Genomic DNA, 23,011 nt, shown 5'->3' with positions numbered 1-23,011 from the left:
AGGGGGCACCTCATTTGTCCAGGGCTGCCTATGCGTCAGGTGCTTTACATACAAGACCTCATTTACTCCTTGCCAGAACCCTCTGAGGTGTTTTAAAGATGAGAAGATCGAAGAACAGAAAAGCAACGTACAACTTCAAGGCTCAGAGCTAGCAGGCAGCAGAGCCCAAGTTCACGTTTTCCTCCCCCGGTCAGACCACCTCCCTGGGCTGAATAGTCTGTCTAGTTAACTAGCTCTGACTGGCAGCTCATTTTAATTACAGGCTATCTGACACCAACACTACTCTCTCGATTTCTCCATTAAGAACATTTAAATAGCCCAATTAAGTGAGCATTTTTGGCAAGTAACTTCTAATATTACTTTATCTTATGCATAAATTGCATTTCATTACACTTGGCAAACTGCAGTCTCCTTGAGGACAGGCTCGATAAAAATTTGTAGAATCCTCTTTAAAAACCGTGAAGCCACTCACTCTGAAGTTCAGTACTTGCTATCCAAACATTTGCCTCTTTCCTCCATTTATCCTAAAGTAAAATAAAGCATATAAACATGATTCCATGACCAGAAACGATTGCTTCCTTTGAGTGTCCACAAACTTTGTGTCCCTCTCTTTGAGCACCTATATGTGTGTTAAAATGATTTCTGTGCATGCTTGATCTTCTCCAAGAGACTAAACAACTTTAATATGCCCACAGCATCTAGCACAGCAGATGCTGAATAAATGTTTAAATGAAGAAAAATTTTATTTTTTTCTATATGTCTGTCACACAGATGCTCAGAATCAATCTGGTTAATAAAAGAAAAGATTTCTACAATAATAATGAGATTCTCAGGGAACAATCAGCCTTGAATCAAAGTTGATTTCTGTCATCAGGTTCTAATTAAGAACGGCAGAAAAAGCAGATGGAGAACAGCTTTAATCTTCATGCTAAGTTGATCCTACTCTGGTGAAAACACAGAAAAATTGTTTGGACAAGCCAACTGAACAAACATGATATTGGATGTCTAGAGGAAAGTCATTCTTAAAGAGTCTTCTTTCCACTAGATGGCTATCTGAATTTTTTACCAAGAGAGTTAGTCAAAGGGAAAGGATCACTTAACATTACTGCGCATTCCTGCTAAGCCAAGGAAAGGGGGTGGTGGTAATGGGGGTGGGAATCAGAGGATTTTTTTTTCCATTTTAAAAAGGTTTCCCCTGGGGCACCTGGGTGGCTCAGTCAGTTGGGGGTCCGACATCGGCTCAGGTCATGATCTCACGGTTTGTGGGTTCGAGCCCCTCGTGGGGCTCTGTGCTGTCAGTTCGGAGCCTGGAGCCTGCTTTGGATTCTGTCTCCCTCTCTCTCTGCCCCTCCCCCCACTCATACTCCGTCTCTCTCTGTCTCTCAAAAAATGAATAAATGTTAAAAAAAAATGTTTCCCTTTTGGAACTACTTACTTAGTCCTCTTCCCATTTTACTTACTTATGTCATTTACCAAATAATGTAGAAGTATTTCCATAGAGATTATGGAATTGTGCCAAAGGTCTCATCAAAGAAGTTTAGAGTTCACTTAAGCTGATTTGCCATTTAATTTCTGGTGCAAACTCTTAGGACTTCCTTTTGCCCATCTAAATGTGGAAATTTACCTGCTTGAAATATTTTGAGATTTTTATGAATGGCTTCAACGTTAATGATAAATATTAATTACTGAATGCTACCAAATAATTTCTCCTTTAAGTATAATGTCTTGTGATCCATACAGTAAAACTCTATCTGAAATGAACCACTTAGGCCATTTGTTCAAAATCATTATTTTATACTAAAGTTTATTCACTTCTTTTTGATTACAGAATAAAAAGTGCATTAAGAGATTCAGGGAACAAGGAAACAATGGCTTTGAATGACACACTGGACCAGATGGACTTAACAGATATATTCAGAACATTTCATCCTAAAGCAGCAGAATATACATTCTTTTCCAGGGCACATGGAACATTCTCCAGAAAAGAAATTCAGGGAAAATCTCAAAACACTTTTTTTGCTTTTCTCCAGTCTTTAAAAAAAAAGTGTTTCTAGGGGCGTTGGGGTGGCTCAGTCGGTTAAGCATCAGACTCTTTGATTTCAGCTCAGGTATGATCTCACAGTCATAGGATCAAGCCCCTCATCAGGCTCCTTGCTGAAAGCGTGGAATCCACTTGGGATTCTTTCTCTCCCTCTCTCTCTGCCCCTCTCCCCTTCTCACAGTCTCTCTCTCTCTCTCAAAATAAATAAATAAACGTTAAAAAAATGTTTTTCTATGCAAATATATGATTTCAAATTTGGTATAGCACTATAAAATATACTGTACATCATGTTGTGGGAATTTCCCCGTGTTGCTAATTATGCTTTGGAAGATCATTTTAATAGCTATACAATATTTCATCACTTGGATATATCTTGTGGGACATTTGAATTTCCAATATTTTTCTGGTATGAATAAAACTTTGATAAATGTCTCTAGATATACTTCTATGTCTGAGTTAGACCATGTCCTCAGGAAAGATGACTAGAAGAATCACAAGAATCCCAAATAAAAATGTTCATCAGAAAAGGTGTATCACTTCCCCTAGCAGTGAGCGGGCCCACCTCATACCCAGCTCAACACTGAATTTTACCATTATAAATTTTTTTCCTGTACCTGGGTGGCTCAGTTGGTTAAGTGCCCAACTCCTGGTTTTGGCTCAGGTCATGATCTCAAGGTCATGGGATCAAGCCCCAAGTCAGGCTGTGTGTTGGATGTGGAGCCTGCTTGAGATTCTCTCTCCCTCTTTCTCCACCACGCATGCTCTCTCTTTGTCTCTCTCTCAAAATAAGTAAACATTAAAAAAGAAAAAGATTCTCTCTCTCTCTCTCCCTCTGCCTCCTCCCCCATTTACAACGCTCGCTCTCTCTAAAATAAATAAAAAGAAAAATTTTTTTTCCTAATTAGTAGGCAAAGATTGGTATCTTGCTGTTTTAATTTGCATTTCATTTATTACCAACATGGAATTTTTCTTCACTCTTTAAAACTGAAGTGGCTTGGGCACCTGTCTGGCTCAGTCGGTAGAGCGTGCAACTCTTGATCTGAAGGCTGTAAGTTCGAGCCCCATGTTGGATGTAGAGATTACTTAAAAATAAAATCATTAAAACATAAGTGGCTTACTTCAATTCAGAAGTCTGTTTTTCATTGCTATAATTAGACAGCCCTCTTTTAAACCTTGTAAAATTTTCAACTGGCTCTCAAAGACTTTATTCTATTCAACAAGAGATTTGGCTATTCTTAGAGAGATTAACATTGCAAAGAAAGTTTCACAAGGGTGCCCAGGAGGCTCAATCGGTTAAGTGTCCAACTCTTGATTTCAGCTCAGGTCATGATCCCATGGTTCGTGGAATCAAGCTCCACACTGGGCTCCGCGCTGACAGCATGGAACCTGCTTGGGATTCTCTCTCTTTGTCTCTCTCTCCGTCCCCCTCCCCACCTCGTGCACTCTCTGGCTCTCTCTCTCTCTCTCAAAAATAAATAAATAAACATTTAAAACAACCAGCAGTTTCATATAATCAAAGTTAATTTAAATTTTTTTTTTTCAACGTTTATTTATTTTTGGGACAGAGAGAGACAGAGCATGAACGGGGGAGGGGCAGAGAGAGAGGGAGACACAGAATCGGAAACAGGCTCCAGGCTCTGAGCCATCAGCCCAGAGCCTGACGCGGGGCTCGAACTCACGGACCGCGAGATCGTGACCTGGCTGAAGTCGGACGCTTAACCAACTGCGCCACCCAGGCGCCCCTAATCAAAGTTAATTTAATTTCTAAATTTTACCACTCAATTTTACAATTAAAATACTAGTATGTTATACTGCATTAAATCCAGGAGCTAAAGACGATGTAAAATTCTCCATTTTACATGAAGAAAAACACTTCATTCATGTTTCCTTTGTGAAAACATAAATATGTTTTATAAGACATTCTCAAAGTGAGTTACTAGATAAATAGCTTCAGCATTACAAAAAAACCAGTTAATCCTTGAAGCTAATCCTTGAGTATCTTTTTTCAGTTTTTATATTACCAGCTTCTCATATTACAAATGAGAGGGATTACCTGGCTCATCACGAACATGTAATTATTGGCTACAAGAGCAGAATCAAATTATCTGATGTTGTATTACCAGAGCATGGTGTTGCCTGTTTTGGGGTTACATTATTTGATGGAGAACGGACAGTAAGAAGGTGAGATCTGGTCTGATTTATTTGCTGGGATGTTTCTGTAGAGCTATTTAAAATTATGTTGAGTCTAAGACATAACATTAAAAGGGGAGAAGAAGATACACTATCATCTCCTATGTTAAAAATAAGTAATAAATATACACCGCAGAAAAAGATATGTCAAAAGGCTAAGGCAATTTTACTGGGTGAAAACACAGATGAAGAAAAATGACATTGCTTTTAATAATTACATATGGGTGGTTTTATTGTGATAACGGTATGCATTAATGTGACAACAAAGAAAGATTTCAAAATAGTGTACTTACTTCCCCTCCCATACCTTTCAGTCACGGTTTGCACAGTGTGCACCAGTCCCAACAGTGTTCACATTAAGACTAGAAAGCGCTACTGAATCTCTCCATATGCAAGGCATCCACCAAGTTTTAAATAAAATGCAAATAAAATGAAATGCACAATTTGCTGGAATTCAGAACAAGTCCATTCAGACTTGATAGTCTATATAGGAAAAGGGAATAGTTTTAAGATGAGGCCATGCCCAAAACCATCCAACTTCACACTATATGCATTTGAATTCCTTTGCTTTCCTTTTAATATTGCTTTTTGAAACTAAGTGAATAGAAGAATCCCAAATTCAGTGTAGAAAGAAAAATCGAAAAGCAGACTTTCTACCTCCTATCTAGATACCTTTGGAACATACTTGCAACTTTCTCTCCCAGAGCAACTGGGAGTATTGTATTCTAGACCTTGGTAGGCTGAGGATTTATTACAGAAAAGCAAAAAGTGATGCCAAAGTGAGCAGTCAACCAGTCTAACATAGTTCAAAGTGCCAGATTAATCACAAACGACATCTTAAGTTGTATCAAAACTAACCAGAGGAATCAGTCAATGCCTTAAAAAGATGGTTTTCTTCCGTTAGTGCTTAATTCCAAGGACAAGTCAAGACCTTAGACCTGTAAGAAATCCTGACCCAAATAAAGGTTATCAAAAGAGCCATCTTTAGTGAGAAGAAAAGCCATAAGGCCCTAAAAATGACAGTTTTCTGATTTCCTAAAAACACTGACTGAGCATAACTGATGATAAATGTTAATGAAAATCTAATCACCTAGTGCACAAAGTTCGTATCACTCATCCTAGCACTCAAAAACTTTCACTTCTAAACCACTTTACCTTTCCAGTCCCATCCCCCGCACTCTCTTCCTGGCCTTTTTCACACTCCTCTCCCAAGAGGAAATGGCCTCTCCCACCCCTATCTCTACCGGCGGATATCCTACTCATCTTTCAAGGTCCTCCTCAAAAAGCCAAATTCTCCTTGAAGTCTCCCCATCCCCCAAGTGGTTTTAAACAACATTCTTTTATCTATCTCAAAACACCAGCTTATCCAATAACGACTGGTAATGTCTTTCTCTGTGGCTAAGAAATCGTGGCAAATCCCTGAACCGAACAGGGGGCCAAGATGCCCACATCTCTGCACTGTCCACAAAAGCTAGCACCTGTGTGCCCTGCATACAGTCAGCTCCATAAATAATTTTCAATGAGTATAATGGGAGACACTAAAGACTGAGTTCTACCAGGTCCCTCAATGCCTTATAAATATTCATTGATTTATAAACTCATAAAACCCAAATTGTTTAAAAAAATTTACATACAAAATAGCAGAAGGGTTAATTAAGTGTCTTTGAGCAGTTGGAGATTCCATTCCCACTCCCACTTACAGAGTGATCTTTTTCTTTAATGTATTTGTTTTAAGAGAGAAAGAGAGAACATGCATGAGATCGTGTGCACGTGTGTGTACACGCTGTGGGAGGGGGGTGAGGGGCAGAGACAGAGAAAGAGAGAGACAATCCCAAGCAGTCTCCATGCTGTCAACGCAGAGCCTGATGCAGGGCTCGATCTCATGAACTATGAGTCATGACCTGAGCCAAAATCAAGAGCTGGATGCTTAACTGACTGAGCCACCCAGGCACGCCTTACAGAGTAATCTTGAGCAGTTACTTGACCTTTCTAAACTTCAGTTTTCTGGCTTGTAAATTAGGAATTATCAAACCTATTTCACTGGGCTGCTAACATTAAACAGTAATACTCAAGTATTCAGTCAATACTCAAGAAATGGAGCTATGGTTACTGTTACATGAGAACTCTTCCTTTGCTAGACAAGTTTTAAGTCACGACCTAAATAAAATCTGAAGCCATCATCCTTTAGTTTTGGAGCTTTTATTTCCCATACGTCTTCCCTGAGAACTCTCAAGTCACTGTCCATAAAGTTCTATAATATAACTAATGGGATACTGACATTTTAAAGCTCAGTAAACTGATTCAAGAGAATAGTTAATCCAATGCATACCAAAGTCATATTTTCTTCTTCTTTACAGTCCTCAATAGGAAATAATTCCAAGTTTCCATGTCATATACCTGTGGATTTTACAATGACGTCACAACATATGGATCTATTTCTGGCCCTGTCAGCATACCCTATATGTTTCCAACACAGAAACAGAAACATCAAGCCTTTTTGTTCAAGTATAGAAGCAGAAGTACTTTTCAGTGACAGCACTACTATATATATATATATATATATATATATATATATATATGTATATATTTTTTTTCAAGTAAACTCCACCCCCAGCATAGGGCTCCAACTCATGACCCTGAGATCAAGAGTCACATGCTCTACTGACTGAGCCAGCACTGATGCACTTGAGAGAGTTATAAAACATGTCCCACAGGGCTTCTACCAGAGGGCATGGAATACTACGCTGCCCTAACACTGAGGTGCCTCAGGAAATAAGCCCAGTGTTCCCCAGTGCCACACTAATAAGTCCCAACAAGCTTATCTGAAACAATATTTTTTAACATTTTCTAAAAGCATTATTAGTGGAACGCCTGGGTGGCTCGGTCAGTTTAAGCGTCCGACTTTGGCTCAGGTCATGATCTCGCGGTTTGTGAGTTTGAGCCCTGAGTAGGGCTCTGTCCTGACAGCTCAGAGCCTGGAGCCTGCTTCGGATTCTGTGTCTCCCTCTCTCTCTCTGTCCCCCTCCTGCTCGCGTTCTGTCTCTCTCTCTCTCTCTCAAAAATAGATAAACATTTAAAAAAAAATTTTTTTAAGAGTGTTAGTATTAGCATCTAAAAACTTTAGACAAATAATCACTAAACACACAGCAAAACAGAGGCAGATTCGGTGTGGCAAGTAATTAAAAGCATGTAGACATGCTCTACACCCACAGAATGATACGGGCTTGAAAGAAATAATTTCCTGGGGCGCCTGGGTGGCTCAGCTGGTTAAGCGTCCTATTCTTGATTTTGGCTCAGGTTATGATCTCACGATTCATGGGATCGAGCTCTGCATCCAGCTCTGCGCTGACAGTGCAGAGCCTGCTTGGGATTCTCTCTCTCCCTCTCTCTCTCTCTGCCCCTCCCCTCCTTGTGCTCTCTCAAAATAAATAAATAAACACTAAAAAAAAAAAGAAAGAAAGAATTTCCCATTGTTCCCAGGAGCAACTAATATCACAGATGGTAAAGAAAGGTGCCAGTGTATCTTGCTTAAAGAAAGAGATGTGTTCTGGGGCACCTGGGTGGCTCAATCAGTTAAGCATCTGACTTTAGCTTAGGTCATGATCTCACAGTTTGTGGGTTCAAGCCCCGTGTTGGGCTCTGTGCCAATAGTTCAGAGCCTGGAGGAGCCTGCTTCAGATTCTGTTTCCCTCTCTCTCGGCCCCTCTCCTGCTCACACACACTCTCTCTCTCTCTCTCAAAAATAAATAAACATTAAAAATTTTAGAAAAAAAAAAGCCATGTTCTAATAAAATTTCTATGAAACAAAATACTAAGTGACTTTTATAACTCTTGTGTTATAATCATTTTATTGAGAAAAAGAAAAGCGTCACCTTAAAATTAGTTTTCCCAAATCAGTTTTAAAAGGAAAATAGTAATTTCCTGATAAAATATTAATACCATACAAAATAATTATATGGTGTTAACTTTTAAAACTGCGTTAAGTATTAACTTAATTACTGTATGCACAGTAAAAAATACGGTAAAACCCTGGTTTTTATATTATTTCCACAAGGTAATGCTTAAGGCAATCTAGCTAAGTTTTTTACCTAACTGAAACTTGAACCTTTATAACTTAAAAACTTTTCATTGTTACCTTAACTGTATTTTCCCCTACCAAATTAATCAACTGCCTACCTTCTGGGCACATTTGCCTGACCACACCTATAGTCTCTTCTGGTTCAGGAAATAGGACCATACAATGAATGAAATAACAGTACTGACCTCAGACTGACTCTTGGCCCAAAGTCCCTCCTCTGGGCTCCCACAGAAACTGCATACAAGTCCACAACAGAAGTTATCACACCGGAATTGCATATTTGAGTCCTTTCTCTCCTGCTACGGAGTTCTACAGGGGGCATACATCTTTCTACAACTGAAACTAAATTAGAATGGGCTCAGTAAATAAATATTATCCAGCACATGGCAAACTGGATTGATAGTACTTACTACTAGATGGGCAAACCTAGATTGATAGTACCTACTATTGATCACCAAATAGAAGGGGGTGTGTTCCCTCATCAGAAAGTAGAAGTGATTAAAGTGATATCTGGCAAGAGTGGACAAAGCACCACTCACTATCAGATGGGACAAAGCTCACTATCAGATGGGAGTTTGTTGCCTACAGTTAGATTTCATGCATAAGAGCTGAACATTTCAGTCTGTGTGGGTCAGTCAGAGGAGAACCAAACAGAAGCTTCTGCTCCTAGAAAGGTGGAGTATCAGAAAGTGAGAGCAGCGGGTTTCTGCTCAAACACCTACCCTTCAGGTCCCAGGTATGCTTCTGTTCATCGATCACATGGTCTCTGACTCTTTGGGCCTCAGTTTCAGAGATCGTACCCTTACTTTGCCTGTCTGTCAGTATCCGTTAAAAGGGGTTTGGTAAAGTCCTGTCTTCTTGAGCATCTCCAGAATCAGTCTACCTCTTTCCATCCCAGCCGCCACCTCCTTAGGCCCAGAGCACCAGCTCTCACCAGACTTCTGCAACAGCCCCCAAATGCCACCCTCTCTGTATCCTTTCTCACTGCCCTCTAACAGACGTTCCACATGGAAGACGGTGATTTTTTTCAAAATGCGACTCTAATTATGTCCTATTCACGTATCCTCAATGCTTCAAAAGCAAATGACTGCTCTTAGGAAAAAAAAAAAAGCTAGAACCCTTAGTATGGCATCCAATGGCTTGGCTGGTACAGTGCCCGCTTGCTTCTCTGGCTTCATTTTATGCGACACCCTGCTCACCAACACACACAAATTCTCTATGTCCCAGCCATGCTAATCTTCTTTTGTTTCCTGGAATATACAGTATTACCTCCCACATTATCACATCTCCCTGTAATATTCTCTTTTCCACACCCAAATTTCCCCTACGAACTCCCACTTACCCGTCAGGTCTCAAGTCACTTCCTTCCCTCACCTCCCACCTGTCGATGTTCTCTCATGGCACCAAGCACTTTTGCTCCAGAGCACATCCCGTGCTGGTGAGTTGATCTGTCTGACTATTTGAGTCATGTCTGTCTCCTCCATGAAACCGTAAGCTTCAGGACTGTGACAGTCTCCCTCACCAATAAGAAATACAGTATGTGTTTCAAAATAGAAGTGATCTTTCAAAACCTGATAACAGAAAATTATGAGACCAGTGTTTCTGTGTATTTTCAGTGTTTTCCAACATTTCTTCTTTATAAATATTTCCAATCATCTCTAAAATCCTAGCCAGTATGTAAAATCATCAAGATGCGAAACGCTGGAAAACTGACGCATTTTTCTAAAACACAGAAACAAAGGCATTCCACATCAAAAGCTTTTGCCTGCCTGAACTTAGTCACAGCTTCAGAACACTGTGAAGCATGGCTATTAAGTATAAAACTGAACCTTTTATAGGTTTATTTGAAAACCCAGGAAACTATAAAAGGATTATAGTACCTATGAAGCAGTAAGAAAACGATTAAAATGTATGCCAGAGAAGGGATTACAAAACATATGACTGGGGAGTTTATGGCAATGAGGTTAGTAACTACAAACTTGTTCAGTGTAAGCCAGTATTTATAAGAAGAAAAAATCAGTTCTTTAATGGTTCACATTTCCGGTCTTAACAACACTTACTGTGAGCAAACAGTTCTGGCATTTGATTAAGGGTTATTCAAAATGCAAGCAGGAGTAGATTTTAAAGAAAAAATGGACACCAATACATTAAAAATGCATGTGTTTAAAAACAGAAACAGACTCACAGACACAGAGAACAATCTGGTGGTTGTCAGAGGGGAGCTGCGTGGGGGATGGGTGGAAGAGGGAAGGGAATTAAGAGGTACACAGTTCCAGTTATAAAACAAGATCTGGGAACACAATGCACAGCATAGGGAATGTAGTTAATAATAGGTAACAGCTTTGTAAGATGACAGATGGCAGCTAGATGTATGGGGGTGATCACTCTGTTGTTGTTGTTGTTGTTGTTTTATTTTTGTAAACGTTTATTTATTTTTGAGAGAGAGACAGAGACAGAGTGTGAGCGGGGGAGGGGCAGAGAGCCAGGCAGACACAGAATCCGAAGCAGGCTCCAGGCTCTGAGCTGTCAGCACAGAACCGACACGGGCCTCAAGCTCACACACCGGCAGACATGACCTGAGCCGAAGTCGGACGCTTAACCGATGGACCGAGGGAGCCACCCAGGCGCCCTGATCACTCTGTAATGTATATAAATGCTAAATCACTATGTTGGACTCTCAAAGCTAATACAATATTCTAGGTCAAATACACTTCCATTTAAAAAAAATAAAGTAAAAGAAAAAATGCATGTGTTTAGTTCTTTCCCAGAACACAATATTATTGTCCCCTTATATTAGTATGTTGCACAGTTTTCTCCTTACCTGAAAAATAAATAGCTGGAAAATAAAACCCATGTTGAGATCCTTGGCCCTTTCTCTATGGCATTTAAAGTCCTATCCCAGATGTAAACCAGAGTAGTTAAATCACACTCTCCAGCTGCAGAAAACACTGAAAAGTCAAAACTGAAGCAGTAATGCCTCAAAGGTTTTCAATTATTAATGTACTTCCCCTGAGGCTTAACCTATCTAATCTAGGAGTAAAGAATTTGGGCTCACAGGAATTGCACAAGCAGCAGAGAACAGACCTTTAAAAACAGCACTTTGGTTGGAAACAGCTGGTTCAAAAGTCCTGGTAGAAACTGCTCCAACAAGAGACTTTTGTGGCAATAATATGTTCAATTAGTATCAAATGTACCCTAGGTATCCCTAAAAGCAAACTGGAAAACACTAAGGAGAGCAATCAATATGTTCAAAGAACAATCTATATGTATACTATATACAGGGCAAAAAATCCTAAAAGCCAGGCCAATCAACAGGTCAAATTCTCCCCAACACAATTTTTCTGATTCTCTACCTTTCTCAATATTGTTCCTTCCAACTGAAATGCTCTGACCCCTACCTCAGCCTTTAGCCTCCTTCAACACTGCCCTAAGAACACTTCCATTCTCTTACTGCTAAAGCACTTGATAATACTCCCTATAGCCCCGATTAACTTGTTCTGTCTTTTTTACAACTACAGTCAGGACTTTCCCCCCTACATTTCGTAAGGACTCACCTAACATATAAAGTAGCTTTCCACTTTCTATACTGCCCTGCACATGAAATATCAAATATTTATGGAAGCTGTTAGAACTGCAGGGACATGGAGTCTGAGTCTCAACCACATCTTTATGGAAGTCAGTCGATGACCACAGAGTTGAAACGGCTTCACTAAGCAAACACTGACTGAGCACTCCTTTCCAGAAGGAAAAAGAGATCTACACGGTGATATAAGAGGTACAAACAGGGTCTTACAAAAACAAAAGGGTGGGGTGCGCCTGAGTGGCTCAGTCGGTTAAGTGTCACTCTTGGTTTCAACTTAGGTCATGATCTTGCAGTTTGTGAGTTCCAGCCCCACATCAGGCTCTGCACTGCCAGTGCAGCACCTGCTTGGGATTCTCTCTCTCCCTCTCTCTCTGCCTCTCCCCTAATTGCTCTGCCTCTCTCAAAATAAATAAACTTATTTTTAAAAAATTTTTAATATTTTTAAATATTTTAAATATTTTTAAATATTTTAAAAAAACAAAAGAGGGCATCTAACTCAGTCTGAAGGTAGGTAGTTAAAGGCCTCTTCTGCAGAACTCAATTCAGCTCACGTAATAGTCAAAAAAAGAAGTTCAGTAGGGAAAACGCTCTTTGACTTTGGTCTTTTCAATAATTTTTTGGATTTGACACCAAAAGCACAGGCAACAAAAACAAAAATAAACAAGTCAGACTATGTCAACCTAAAAGGCTTCTACATAGCAAACAATCAACAAAATACAAAGGGGGCCTATAAATGGAGAAAAAAAAAACATTTGCAAACCACGCATGTGATGAAGGGTTACTATGCAAAATATACAAGGAACACCTACAACTCAAGAGCAAAATACCAAATATTTCAATTTTTAAAATGGGCAAAGGAGGTGAATAGACATTTCTCCAAAGAAGACACAGAAATGGCCAACAGGCGTATGAAAAGATGCTCAGTATCACTAAACAGGGAAATGCAGATCAAAACCACAGTGAACTTTCACCTTATACCTGTTAGAATGGCTAGTATTAAAAAGTCAAAGGATAGTTAGTATTGGAGAGGATGTGGAGAAAAGAAACTCTTGTGCACTGTTGGTGGGAATGCAAATTGGTACAGCCTTTGGAAAACAGTATGGAGTTTCCTTAAAAAACTAAAAATAAAACTACCATGTGATCTAGCCATCTCACTTCTGGGGTATATAAAAGGAAATAAAATCACTACGACAAAGAGATATCTGCAATCCCAAATTCACTGCAGCTTTTTTCACAGTAGCTAAGATACAGAAACAACTTAAGTATCCATCAAAAGGTGAATAAAGGAAATATTACACACACACACACACACACACACACACACACACACACACAAAGAATATTATTCAGCCTTAAAAAAAAAAAAGAAATCCTGTAATTTACAACAAGATGGATAAACCTAGAAGACATTATGCTAAGTAAAATAAGCCTGACAAATAAAGACAAATCTTGCATGATTTTACTTATATGTGGAATCTAACAACAACAACCAAGTGGAACGGGAAGTAAAATGGTACTTAGCAGAGGCTGGAGGTGGTGAGAGGGAAGGGGACATGTTAATCAAAGGGTACAAACCTTCAGTTATAAGATAAATAAGTTCTGGAGACCTAATGGATAGCATAATGACTATATTATAGATTCTATACTGAAATTTGCTAAGAGAGTAAATCTCAAGTGTTCTCACTACACACACACACAAATGTTAACTATGGGAGGTGATAGCTAAGTTAATTAATCTGATTATGGTAATCATTTCACAATGCATACATATATCAAAACATCACACTATACACCTAAAAACATACAATGTGGCGCGCCTGGGTAGCTCAGTGGGTTAAGCGTCCAAGTCTTGGTTTGGGCTCAGGTCATGATCTCATGGTTCATGAGATTGAGCTCTGTGCTGTGAGCATGGAACCTGCTTGGGATTCTCTCTCCCTCTCTCTCTGCTTCTCTCCACCCTCTAAATAAGTAAACTTTGGGGAAAAAAAAAGAAGAATATTTTAAAATTTAAAAAAAAATCTGCAATGTTGATCTGTCAAAAATAAAATTTGTCAATAAATAAAAAATAAAATATATAAAAAAGAGAAGGGAAGGAAGCCTGTTACCAGCCAAAGGCACAGCACACAGGAAGACAGAAGCAAGAGAGCACGGAGGTCTACTTTAATATGGCTGGAGTTTGAAGGATATGGGAGGGACAGGCTGGAAAAAAGAGGCTGATTTGCCTCTTTTGAATAAATGAATAAAAGAATGCATGCAAAAGAAAAATCAACGTATGCTTTCTACTTGCAGAAAACTTCTACTTTATTTGAAGTAGTACATATTTGCTTTATGTTTTGTATTGTTGGTAAGGGTCAATAAGAGGCAGGTAGAAATTGCACTGGATTAAGAGCCAGGAAACCCAGGTTCGAGTCCTAACTTTGTTCCTTCACAATTGCTCTTGGGAAAAACTCTTAATGTTCATCTAGAAAAATAAGATGTTTGAACTAGATTCACTACAATCTCTTCCTACCTCAAACATCTATTTTCATGCTATAATGGAAGAAGGAAAACACTACTATAGACAAAGATGGACAAGGGAGACTGTGTAAAATGATACTCTTTAAAAGGAGAAGCCAAAACCAATGGCTGAAAGTTTGTGGGGGTCCAGGATATGGATACAATCTCAAAATATCACCCCACAGATTACTCATTAATTATTAAAGGAGGAAAGCACTTTACACCATCATATTCTTAGGGGAAAAAAAAAATATTTAACCTTGATTCTTACTTTGAAGGGGGAAAAAAAACCCAGACAAATCCAGATTGTGGAACATTCTATGAAACAACTAGTCTGGACTCCAAAAATGTTGATGTCATGAAAGAAAAAGAAGGAGAGGCTGCTATTCTAGATTAAAGAACACCAAAAAGATGTGACAATGAAATGACTATGGACTGAATACTGAACAACATGTCTATATTGATAGGAAGTTTCTTGAGTGTGATAACAGTGTCATGATTTACAAGACTATCCTTATACTGAAGAGACACATGCTGGCATATTTAGGAGTGAAAGCAGTATGGTTACCCGCAACCTACCTTCAAATGACTAGTGGTTCAGGAAAAAAAGATATGTATATATGTATACACACATTCACATATACGCACCTGTGTACATATGTATACATGGAAAAAGCAACACACGGGGCAAAATATTAACATCTGGTGAATCTAGGGGAGGGATAAACGTGAACTCGTTGCACCATTATTTAAACTTTTTTCTGTGTTAGAACTCTTTTCAAAATAAAACACTGCATCAAGGGCAAAAGAGGAGTGACAATGACACAGGCAGAGAAAAGCAAGGTGAATCTTCCATATAGGCAGATGAGAAATAGAGAGGTAGCAAGTTAGAGACTGAAAAGATTTAAGAAATAGGAGATATTAATTATAGCACACAATCATAAATGGTGTAAGAGTTCAGAGATCAGCAGAGTTTTGGGGGGAAAAAATGAAATTTTAAATAGGTATTACAGGCAGAGCAGAGTGTTAGATGGGCAGAGAACTAAGTGTCCCTTAGGACAGGAACGTGAGCAGAAGTACTGGCCATGGCACGTATACACATAAACACAAGTATGGTGATATAGACACATACATGTACCTATATATTCATATGTTACATATATGCAGTTACAAGATTAGCCCTTTTTGACAGAAGGTACACATATGGGCTACAGCCAGACTCTGAAAGGCCTGGGTCCTACACTGTAGGCAATGGGGACTCTTGGGGGCTTTCCATATTTTTCCTCTAAATAATAAAAGTGATGCCTGCATAATTTAGAAAATACAAAAACAGCAAAATATAAGAATTTTTTAAAAGGTAAATATAAAATTCATCTCATCTTTATCATTAACATTTTGGTGAATTTCCTACCATTTTTTTCTGTAGCTTTCAAAATGTCATTGAGACCCTGTTGCTTTTTTCACTTAAAATGACCATTTCCCCAAATGAACTACTGGGACCTCATCAAAATAAAAAGCTTCTGCACAGTGAAGGAAACAATCAGCAAAACGAAAAGGCAACTGACAGAATGGGAGAAGATATTTACAAACGACATAACAGATAAAGGGTTAGTGTCCAAAATCTACAAAGAACTTAACAAACTCAACACTCAAAAAACAAATAATCTGGTGAAGAAATGGGCAAAAGACATGAATAGACACTTCTCCAAAGAAGACATCCAGATGGCCAAATGACACATGAAAAAATGCTCAACATCACTCATCATCAGGGAAATACAAATCAAAACCACAATGAGATGCCATCTCACACCTGTCAGAATGGCTAACATTAACAACTCAGGCAACAACAGATGTTGGCGAGGATGCGGAGAAAGAGGATCTCTTTTGCACTATTGGTGGGAATGCAAGCTGGTGCAGCCACTCCTGAAAACAGTATGGAGTTCCTCAAAAAACTAAAAATAGAACTACCCTACCACCCTGCAATTGCACTACTAGGTATTTATCCAAGGGATACAGGTGTGCTGTTTCGAAGGGACACATGCACCCCAATGTTTATAGCAGCACTATCAACAATAGTCAAAGTATGGAAAGAGCCCAAATGTCCATCAATGGATGAATGGATAAGGAAGATGTGGTAAAAATATATATACAATGGAGTATTACTCAGCAATCAAAAAGAATGAAATCTTCCCATTTGCAACTACGTAGATGGAACTGGAGGGTATTATGCTAAGTGAAATTAGTCAGAGAAAGACAAAAATCATATGACTTGACTCATATGAGGACTTTAAAAGACAAAACAGATGAACATAAGGGAAGGGAAACAAAAATAATATAAAAACAGGGAGGGGGACAAAACAGAAGAGACTCTTAAATATGGAGAACAAACAGAGGGTTACGGGAGGGGTTGTGGGAAAGGGGATGGGCTAAATGGGTAAGGGGCATTAAGGAATCTACTCCTGAAATCACTGTTGCACTATATGCTAACTAATCTGGATGTAAACTTTAAAAAAATAAAATTTAAAAAAATGACCATTTCCCCATGTTATTACAAAAACTTTATAGAAGTTACTCTAGGAGCGCCTGGCTGGCTCAGCTGGAAGAGGATGCAACTCTTGATCATGAGTTCGAGCCCTACGTTGGACGTAGAGATGCCTGAAAAAAACAAACAAACCACAAATCTAAAAAACACATGTTACTCCAAATGGTTACATCCTATGTGCATATCTAGATTTGCTTAACCATTCCTCAATACTGGATTACTAGATTGTTTATCATTTTTTGCTATTAAAAAAAATTCAGTTCCTCAAAAAATTAAAACTAGAAAAACCCTAAGATTCCTCCAGTGCGCATCTGGGTATATGCCCCAAAGAACTGACAGCAGGGATCTGAACAGACATTTGCACGCCCACATGCTCAGCTGCATTATTCACAACCATCAAAAGGTGGAAGGAACCCAAGTGTCCGCTGATGGACGAATGGACTTTAAAAGATAGTAGGGGCTGCCTGGGTGGCTCCATCAGTTAAGCATCCGACTTTGGCTCAGGTGATGATTTCACGGTCCATGAGTTCGAGCCCTGCGTCCAGCTCTGTGCTGACAGCTTGGAGCCTGGAGCCTGCTTCGGATCCTGTGTCTCCCTCTCTCTCTGCCCCTCCCCTGCTCATGCCCTGTCCCTCTCTCTCTCAAAATAAATAAACATTTAAAAAATTTTTAAGTAAAAAGATAGTATATATATAAATGCACTATTGTTTAGTCTTAAAGGGGAAGAATAGTCTCACACACGCTACAACATGGCTGAACCTTGAGGACATTATGCTACGTGAAATAAGCTCGTCACAAAAGACAAATACTGTATGATTCCACTCATGTGATGTATCTAGTGTAGTCAAATTCTGAGACAAAATAGAATGAACGGTGGTTGCCAGGGCCAGGGAGGAGGGGGAGTGGGGAGACGCTGCTTGCTCAACGGGTACAGAGCTACAGTTCTGCAAGATGAAAAGACTTGTGGAGATTGGTTTATACAACAATGTGAATATACTGAACATTAATGAACTGTACACATAAAAATGGTTAAAATGGTAAATTTTATGTCGTGTGTATTTACAATTTTTAAAAATTAATAAAAGTTTAAAAAATTAAATACATTTACACCAGCACCTCTGTGTTTTAAGTTTTGCGTGATTAGTTCCCACGAGATTACTGAAAGGGGAGCTAGGAGAGGAAAGGACACATGAGAAGCACCCGGTGCTTCAGCACTGCCTAGGAAGATTATATCAATCAACACCACCATCAATATTATAGAAGAGTACGTGCCTCACACCTCACCATCAATAATATTCCTTTCAATCATTCAACAATATTTATTGAGCACCTATATGCCAGGCCCTACTGTGGGCCCTGGAATACAGCAGGGGACAAGACAGACACAAGTCCCTGCGTTCATGGAACATGTTCTGGTGGGAGAGGTAGGCCAAAAAACCACATTTTTTTAATGTAATAAGGAAGCAAAGGATACAGTACAGGGCAAAGGAAGAAAAAAATAAAGGGAAAGCAGGTAAGTATTGCAGGGGATGGACTGAAACTTCAGATAGAAAGACCGCAGACAGCCTCTCTGACATCCAAAGGAAGGAAGGTTCCTGATTTCTTTCTTCCATTTCTTCTTCTTCTTCTTCTTCTTTTTAATGTTTATTCATTTTTGAGAGAGAGAGAGAGTGAGCAGGGGAAGGGCAGAGAGAGAGGGAGACACAGAATCTGAAGCAGGATCCAGGCTCTGAGCTATCAGCACAGAGCCCGACGCAGGGCTCAAACCCACGAACTGCAAGATCATGACCTGAGCCAAAGTTGGACACTTAACCGACTGAGCCCCCAGGCGCCCCAATCTTCCTTCCATTTCTAATTGAGCATTCCCCAAGATTTTGTCTTTATCTCTGCCTTCTGTGGTCTTTTTCCATCTTTAGAAAACATGACTCCTCTTTAATCCAGAAGCATTTTTTGAGCAACATCTAAAATGACTATGTGTTGGGGCGCCTGGGTGGCGCAGTCAGTTAAGTGTCCGACTTCAGCCAGGTCACGATCTCGCGGTCCGTGGGTTCGAGCCCCGCGTCAGGCTCTGGGCTGATGGCTCAGAGCCTGGAGCCTGTTTCCGATTCTGTGTCTCCCTCTCTCTCTGCCCCTCCCCTGTTCATGCTGTGTCTCTCTCTGTCCCAAAAATAAACAAACGTTGAAAAAAAAATTAAAAAAAAATAAAATAAAATGACTATGTGGAATGTGAAGATGAATTAGATGTATTTCCTGCTCTTGACTCGCAATACATATCACTTTATTCTCTTTACCCCCCGTACCTTGTTACCAAATTTAATTGACATAATTTGAAAATTCCTCTTATATTTTTTTCTATTTCTACTGCTACTACTCCTGCCCTTGGTTCCTTTTATTTATGCCTTGTTCAGTGCCTGTTATGTTTTAGATGCTCCATAAATGCATTTTTAAAATATTTCATTTATTTTTTTAAAGTAGGCTCCACACCCAATGTGGGGCTCAAACTCATGACCCTAAGATCAAGAGTCGCATGTTCCACTGACTGAGCCAGCCATGTGCCCCTGCACTTTGAATGAATAAATCACATCAATCTGTCCATCTTGATTATTGTGAAACTTCCAAGATGGGTTTCCTTACTTTGTCTATTTTATCAAGCATACCTCTGCCAAGTTGATCTTCCTTAAATGTAACTTTCATCTTACCAGTTTATCAAAAAGCCCTAAAATTAAAATAAGAAAATACTATCTGCCATAGATCTTCACGTTTGCTACTAATTGCTGGTTTGGTAAGTGGCCTTAAGAGGTCACAAAGAAACTAATACCCATAGTAATAACTGCCGGTTTGTTGGATTTTAGGTAATGTGAGCTAAACCAGCTTAAGCCAATTAAGGTTCTTTTTTCTGTTTGTTTAGTCTCTCTATGAAACGATTGGAGGCTCTTCTCAAACATCCAGAGATGTCTGGCTGTCCATTCATATTTGAGAGGCTTGTGCTTAAATGCTGGCTGGAAGTTTTCTGTCAAGTGATAAGCTTCTCTGCAGAGTAACTCTGCCAAAACTTTTATGTTTTTTTAAATATCAAGGAACTGAGTAAATAATAAACTTGTCTACTATGCATGGTACTATTTAAGAGCGATACTGTTTGCAAGTAAAGCAAACATCAATCTCCCTTCCTAAAATACTTCATTTTCTTGGGTAGTGTTCGGTAAAAGGAGTAGGGGCAAAATCCATCATTATTTTATGTCAGACTTTAGGGAGTGCCTGGCTGGCTCAGTCGGAACAGCATGTGACCCTTATCTCAGGGTTGGGAGTTCAAGCCCCATGCTGGGTATAGAGATTACTTAAAAATAAAGTCTTCAACAGGTACCTGAGTGACTCAGTGGGTTAAGTGGTTAGCAGCTGACTCTTGATTTCAAGATTTGTGGGTTTGAGCCCCACATCAGGCTCTGCACTGACAGCATGGAGCCTGCTTGGGATTCTCTCTCTCTTTCTCCCTCTCTCTCTGCACCCCCCTCAAATATAAAAATAAACATACAAAAAAATAAAAAATAAAATACAATAAAAACAGGTTTAGGAAAGACACCTAAATGACAGCTAACTTACTCTATAAAGTTTCAGTATACATTCAGAAAAAGAAAGAAAATCACATCTTTTTATCTGTCTGAGATAAATGATGTATAATAGGTGTTCTATTTTATAGTATAATCGAACAAGCAAACAAACAAAAAAACCTGATCCTCATCGAAGTTAAAATGTCTTTTTATTTTATTTTAGCAAAATGTGTCAGACTGGAAATGACTGAGCTTCAAGCACGAGTGATTCCAAAACATTCCTTTTATTCTTTTGTCTCCTTTCACCAAGCATTGCTGGATCCACAGTGATGATTTCTACATATAAAAGGAAGCATCAGTTTCCAGAATCAATCTCCAGATGAGAAGTGTTTTGAGATTCCAGATTTATGCTAAAAGCACAAATCTAGCTGATACTCAACTCCTTCACCAATCTCTGATTTCATAAGGGCAACCAAGGAAGTATCATTCCTTCCTTGGACAGGGCAGTCCACATACCAATAGGCAAAATGTATTTTGTCACCTAATAACATGTTTTGAAAACAAATGTGACTCAAACACTTAAATTGTTTTTTCACACACAAAGTTAATTTTACTAAGCTGTTGTGCACGCACGTGTGTGCGAGCACAACACACACACACACACACACACACACACACACACACACACATCTTGTGAGCTTTAAAATGCTATTCATCTTTCACCCCAAATGCTAAGGATTTTGATGAAGGGGGAAAATGGCAAAACTGACAGCAGGACTGCATTATGACAAAACACTCTGCATTTCTGGGGCACCTGGGGGCTCAGTCCATAGAGAATCTGACTCTTGATTTTGGCTCAGGTCATGATCTCACAGTTCATGAGTTTGAGCTCTGCATCCAGCTCTCTGATCCCCTGCCCCCTCTCTCTCTCTACTCCTCCTCCACTTGTGTGCACCCTCTCTCTCAAAAGTAAACAAACATTAGAAAAAAAAGTATGAATTTCACCCAAATATACTGAATATCACTTAATAACTACATCAGTTTGGGGCACCTGGGTGGCTCGGTCAGTTAAGTGTCCAACTCTTGGTTTCAGCTCAGGTCATGATTTCACGGTTCATGGGTTCGAGCCCACGTTGGGCTCTGCACTGACAGTGTAGGGCCTGCTTGAGATACTCTCTCCCTCTCTCTGCCCCTCCCCCCACTCATTCTCTTTCTCTCTCTCAAAATAAATGAACTTTAAAAATGTTTTAAAAAATAACTACATCAGTGGTTCAAGTTACGAAGCTTACTTTTAGTAACATTTTAATGGATTTTATTTCCCTCCAAGACATTACAAAATACATGCTTAAAAAAAAACAGGATGCAACACTGAAAAATATACTTCCTCCCCTAAAACTCACCATCAAGGGGCAGTCATTGCTAGTTAACATTTTGACAAATGTTCTTCTATTCTTGGCAGGTAAATGTATATATACAGGAGCAAGGAAATAAAAATTTTAAAGAAAAAAACCTAAGTGGCCCACACACTAGGATCATAAAAATATTTTACTGACTTGCTCGCAGCAGAAACTCACCCCCCACCCCCAACCAATCCCATGCCCCTGAAGTTTAATAATCCCTGGAGCAAGAAAAATCTCTCTGCTCAGAAATCAACTCTGCAGAGACCAAATTAGTCCTGCCACGCCTTAAATCAAGGAGTTATACTCATGGCGAAAGGAAGCAAATCCTGAAGGAGATGAGCAAGCATGCTATCTTGTTCTAGCTGTTTTCAATATTACCTCTCCGAACCTGCTCAAATATTTCCATCTCTTGCATGATTCTCAGGGCTGCCTAAGCCCCAAATGCCAGTCTGCAGAGGCTCCAAGTTGAGTCAGCACATTGTTTTTACGATTGCAGATGGGCAAATGGAAAAACTGAGGCTTTGCACACTCCCATAAAGATCAGATGATGCCCTCAGTCTGTCTTTGCTAGCATGGGAAAACATTCTCCCTCTCAGATTACCAGCCCCTCACCCCACCCCCAACACCAAAAAAAAAAAAAAAGAAAAGAAAAAAAAAAGAAAGAAAGAGAGAGAGAGAGAGAGAGTTTCATTTTCTTTTTTCTGGTTACCTGGTACCCAAAAGCCTCAAGGTTTATACTAATGATGGCAATATGAAATGCAGAGTGACCATATGCCAGGGTTTTCTCTAGTCTTTAAAATGACCCAAAGGAAACCCTTGGTAAAATGGCCTGGAAAAGAAAGGCACTACAAAGCCCTTTAGATATTAAGCAAACACAGTCTTTTCTGTACTCACCTCCTAGCCCAAATCCCAAATCTGATACAAAGCTACTCTAAATATCAGGCAGATTAACTTTTAAACTCCAAAACTCCAGCCAGCTGTATTTTGGTCTCTTTGACACATCTCGTACAGCCTTTTTATTTCCTATATCTAATCTGAAATAGAAAAGTTCCTCTCTTACCAAATTTTCTAGAGAATGACATTGTCAATAACCGATAGTGGATTCTTCACTCTATATATATGAAAGTGGCAAATAA

General features: G+C 39.3%; 1 protein-coding gene and 1 long non-coding RNA gene across 4 annotated transcripts in view; both read right to left on the bottom strand.

Moving 5' to 3' along the window:
• The window catches only part of CNNM2 (cyclin and CBS domain divalent metal cation transport mediator 2), a 146,650-nt gene that overhangs the window by 109,384 nt on the left and 14,255 nt on the right, over positions 1-23,011 (bottom strand). The window lies entirely within an intron of this gene.
• Positions 7,377-22,780, bottom strand: LOC125148183 (uncharacterized). Its single transcript, XR_007145448.1, has 4 exons — positions 22,770-22,780; positions 21,158-21,165; positions 8,435-8,446; positions 7,377-7,494 (listed from the first exon to the last, which is right to left on the bottom strand). It is a non-coding gene; the product is annotated as an uncharacterized LOC125148183 (long non-coding RNA).

This window comes from Prionailurus viverrinus, chromosome D2, assembly GCF_022837055.1.
Source record: "Prionailurus viverrinus isolate Anna chromosome D2, UM_Priviv_1.0, whole genome shotgun sequence".
In the NCBI taxonomy this organism is placed as follows: Eukaryota; Metazoa; Chordata; class Mammalia; order Carnivora; family Felidae; genus Prionailurus; species Prionailurus viverrinus.
The sequence above is the reverse complement of the archived record's forward strand: the minus strand, read 5'-3'. Positions and strand labels throughout refer to the sequence as shown.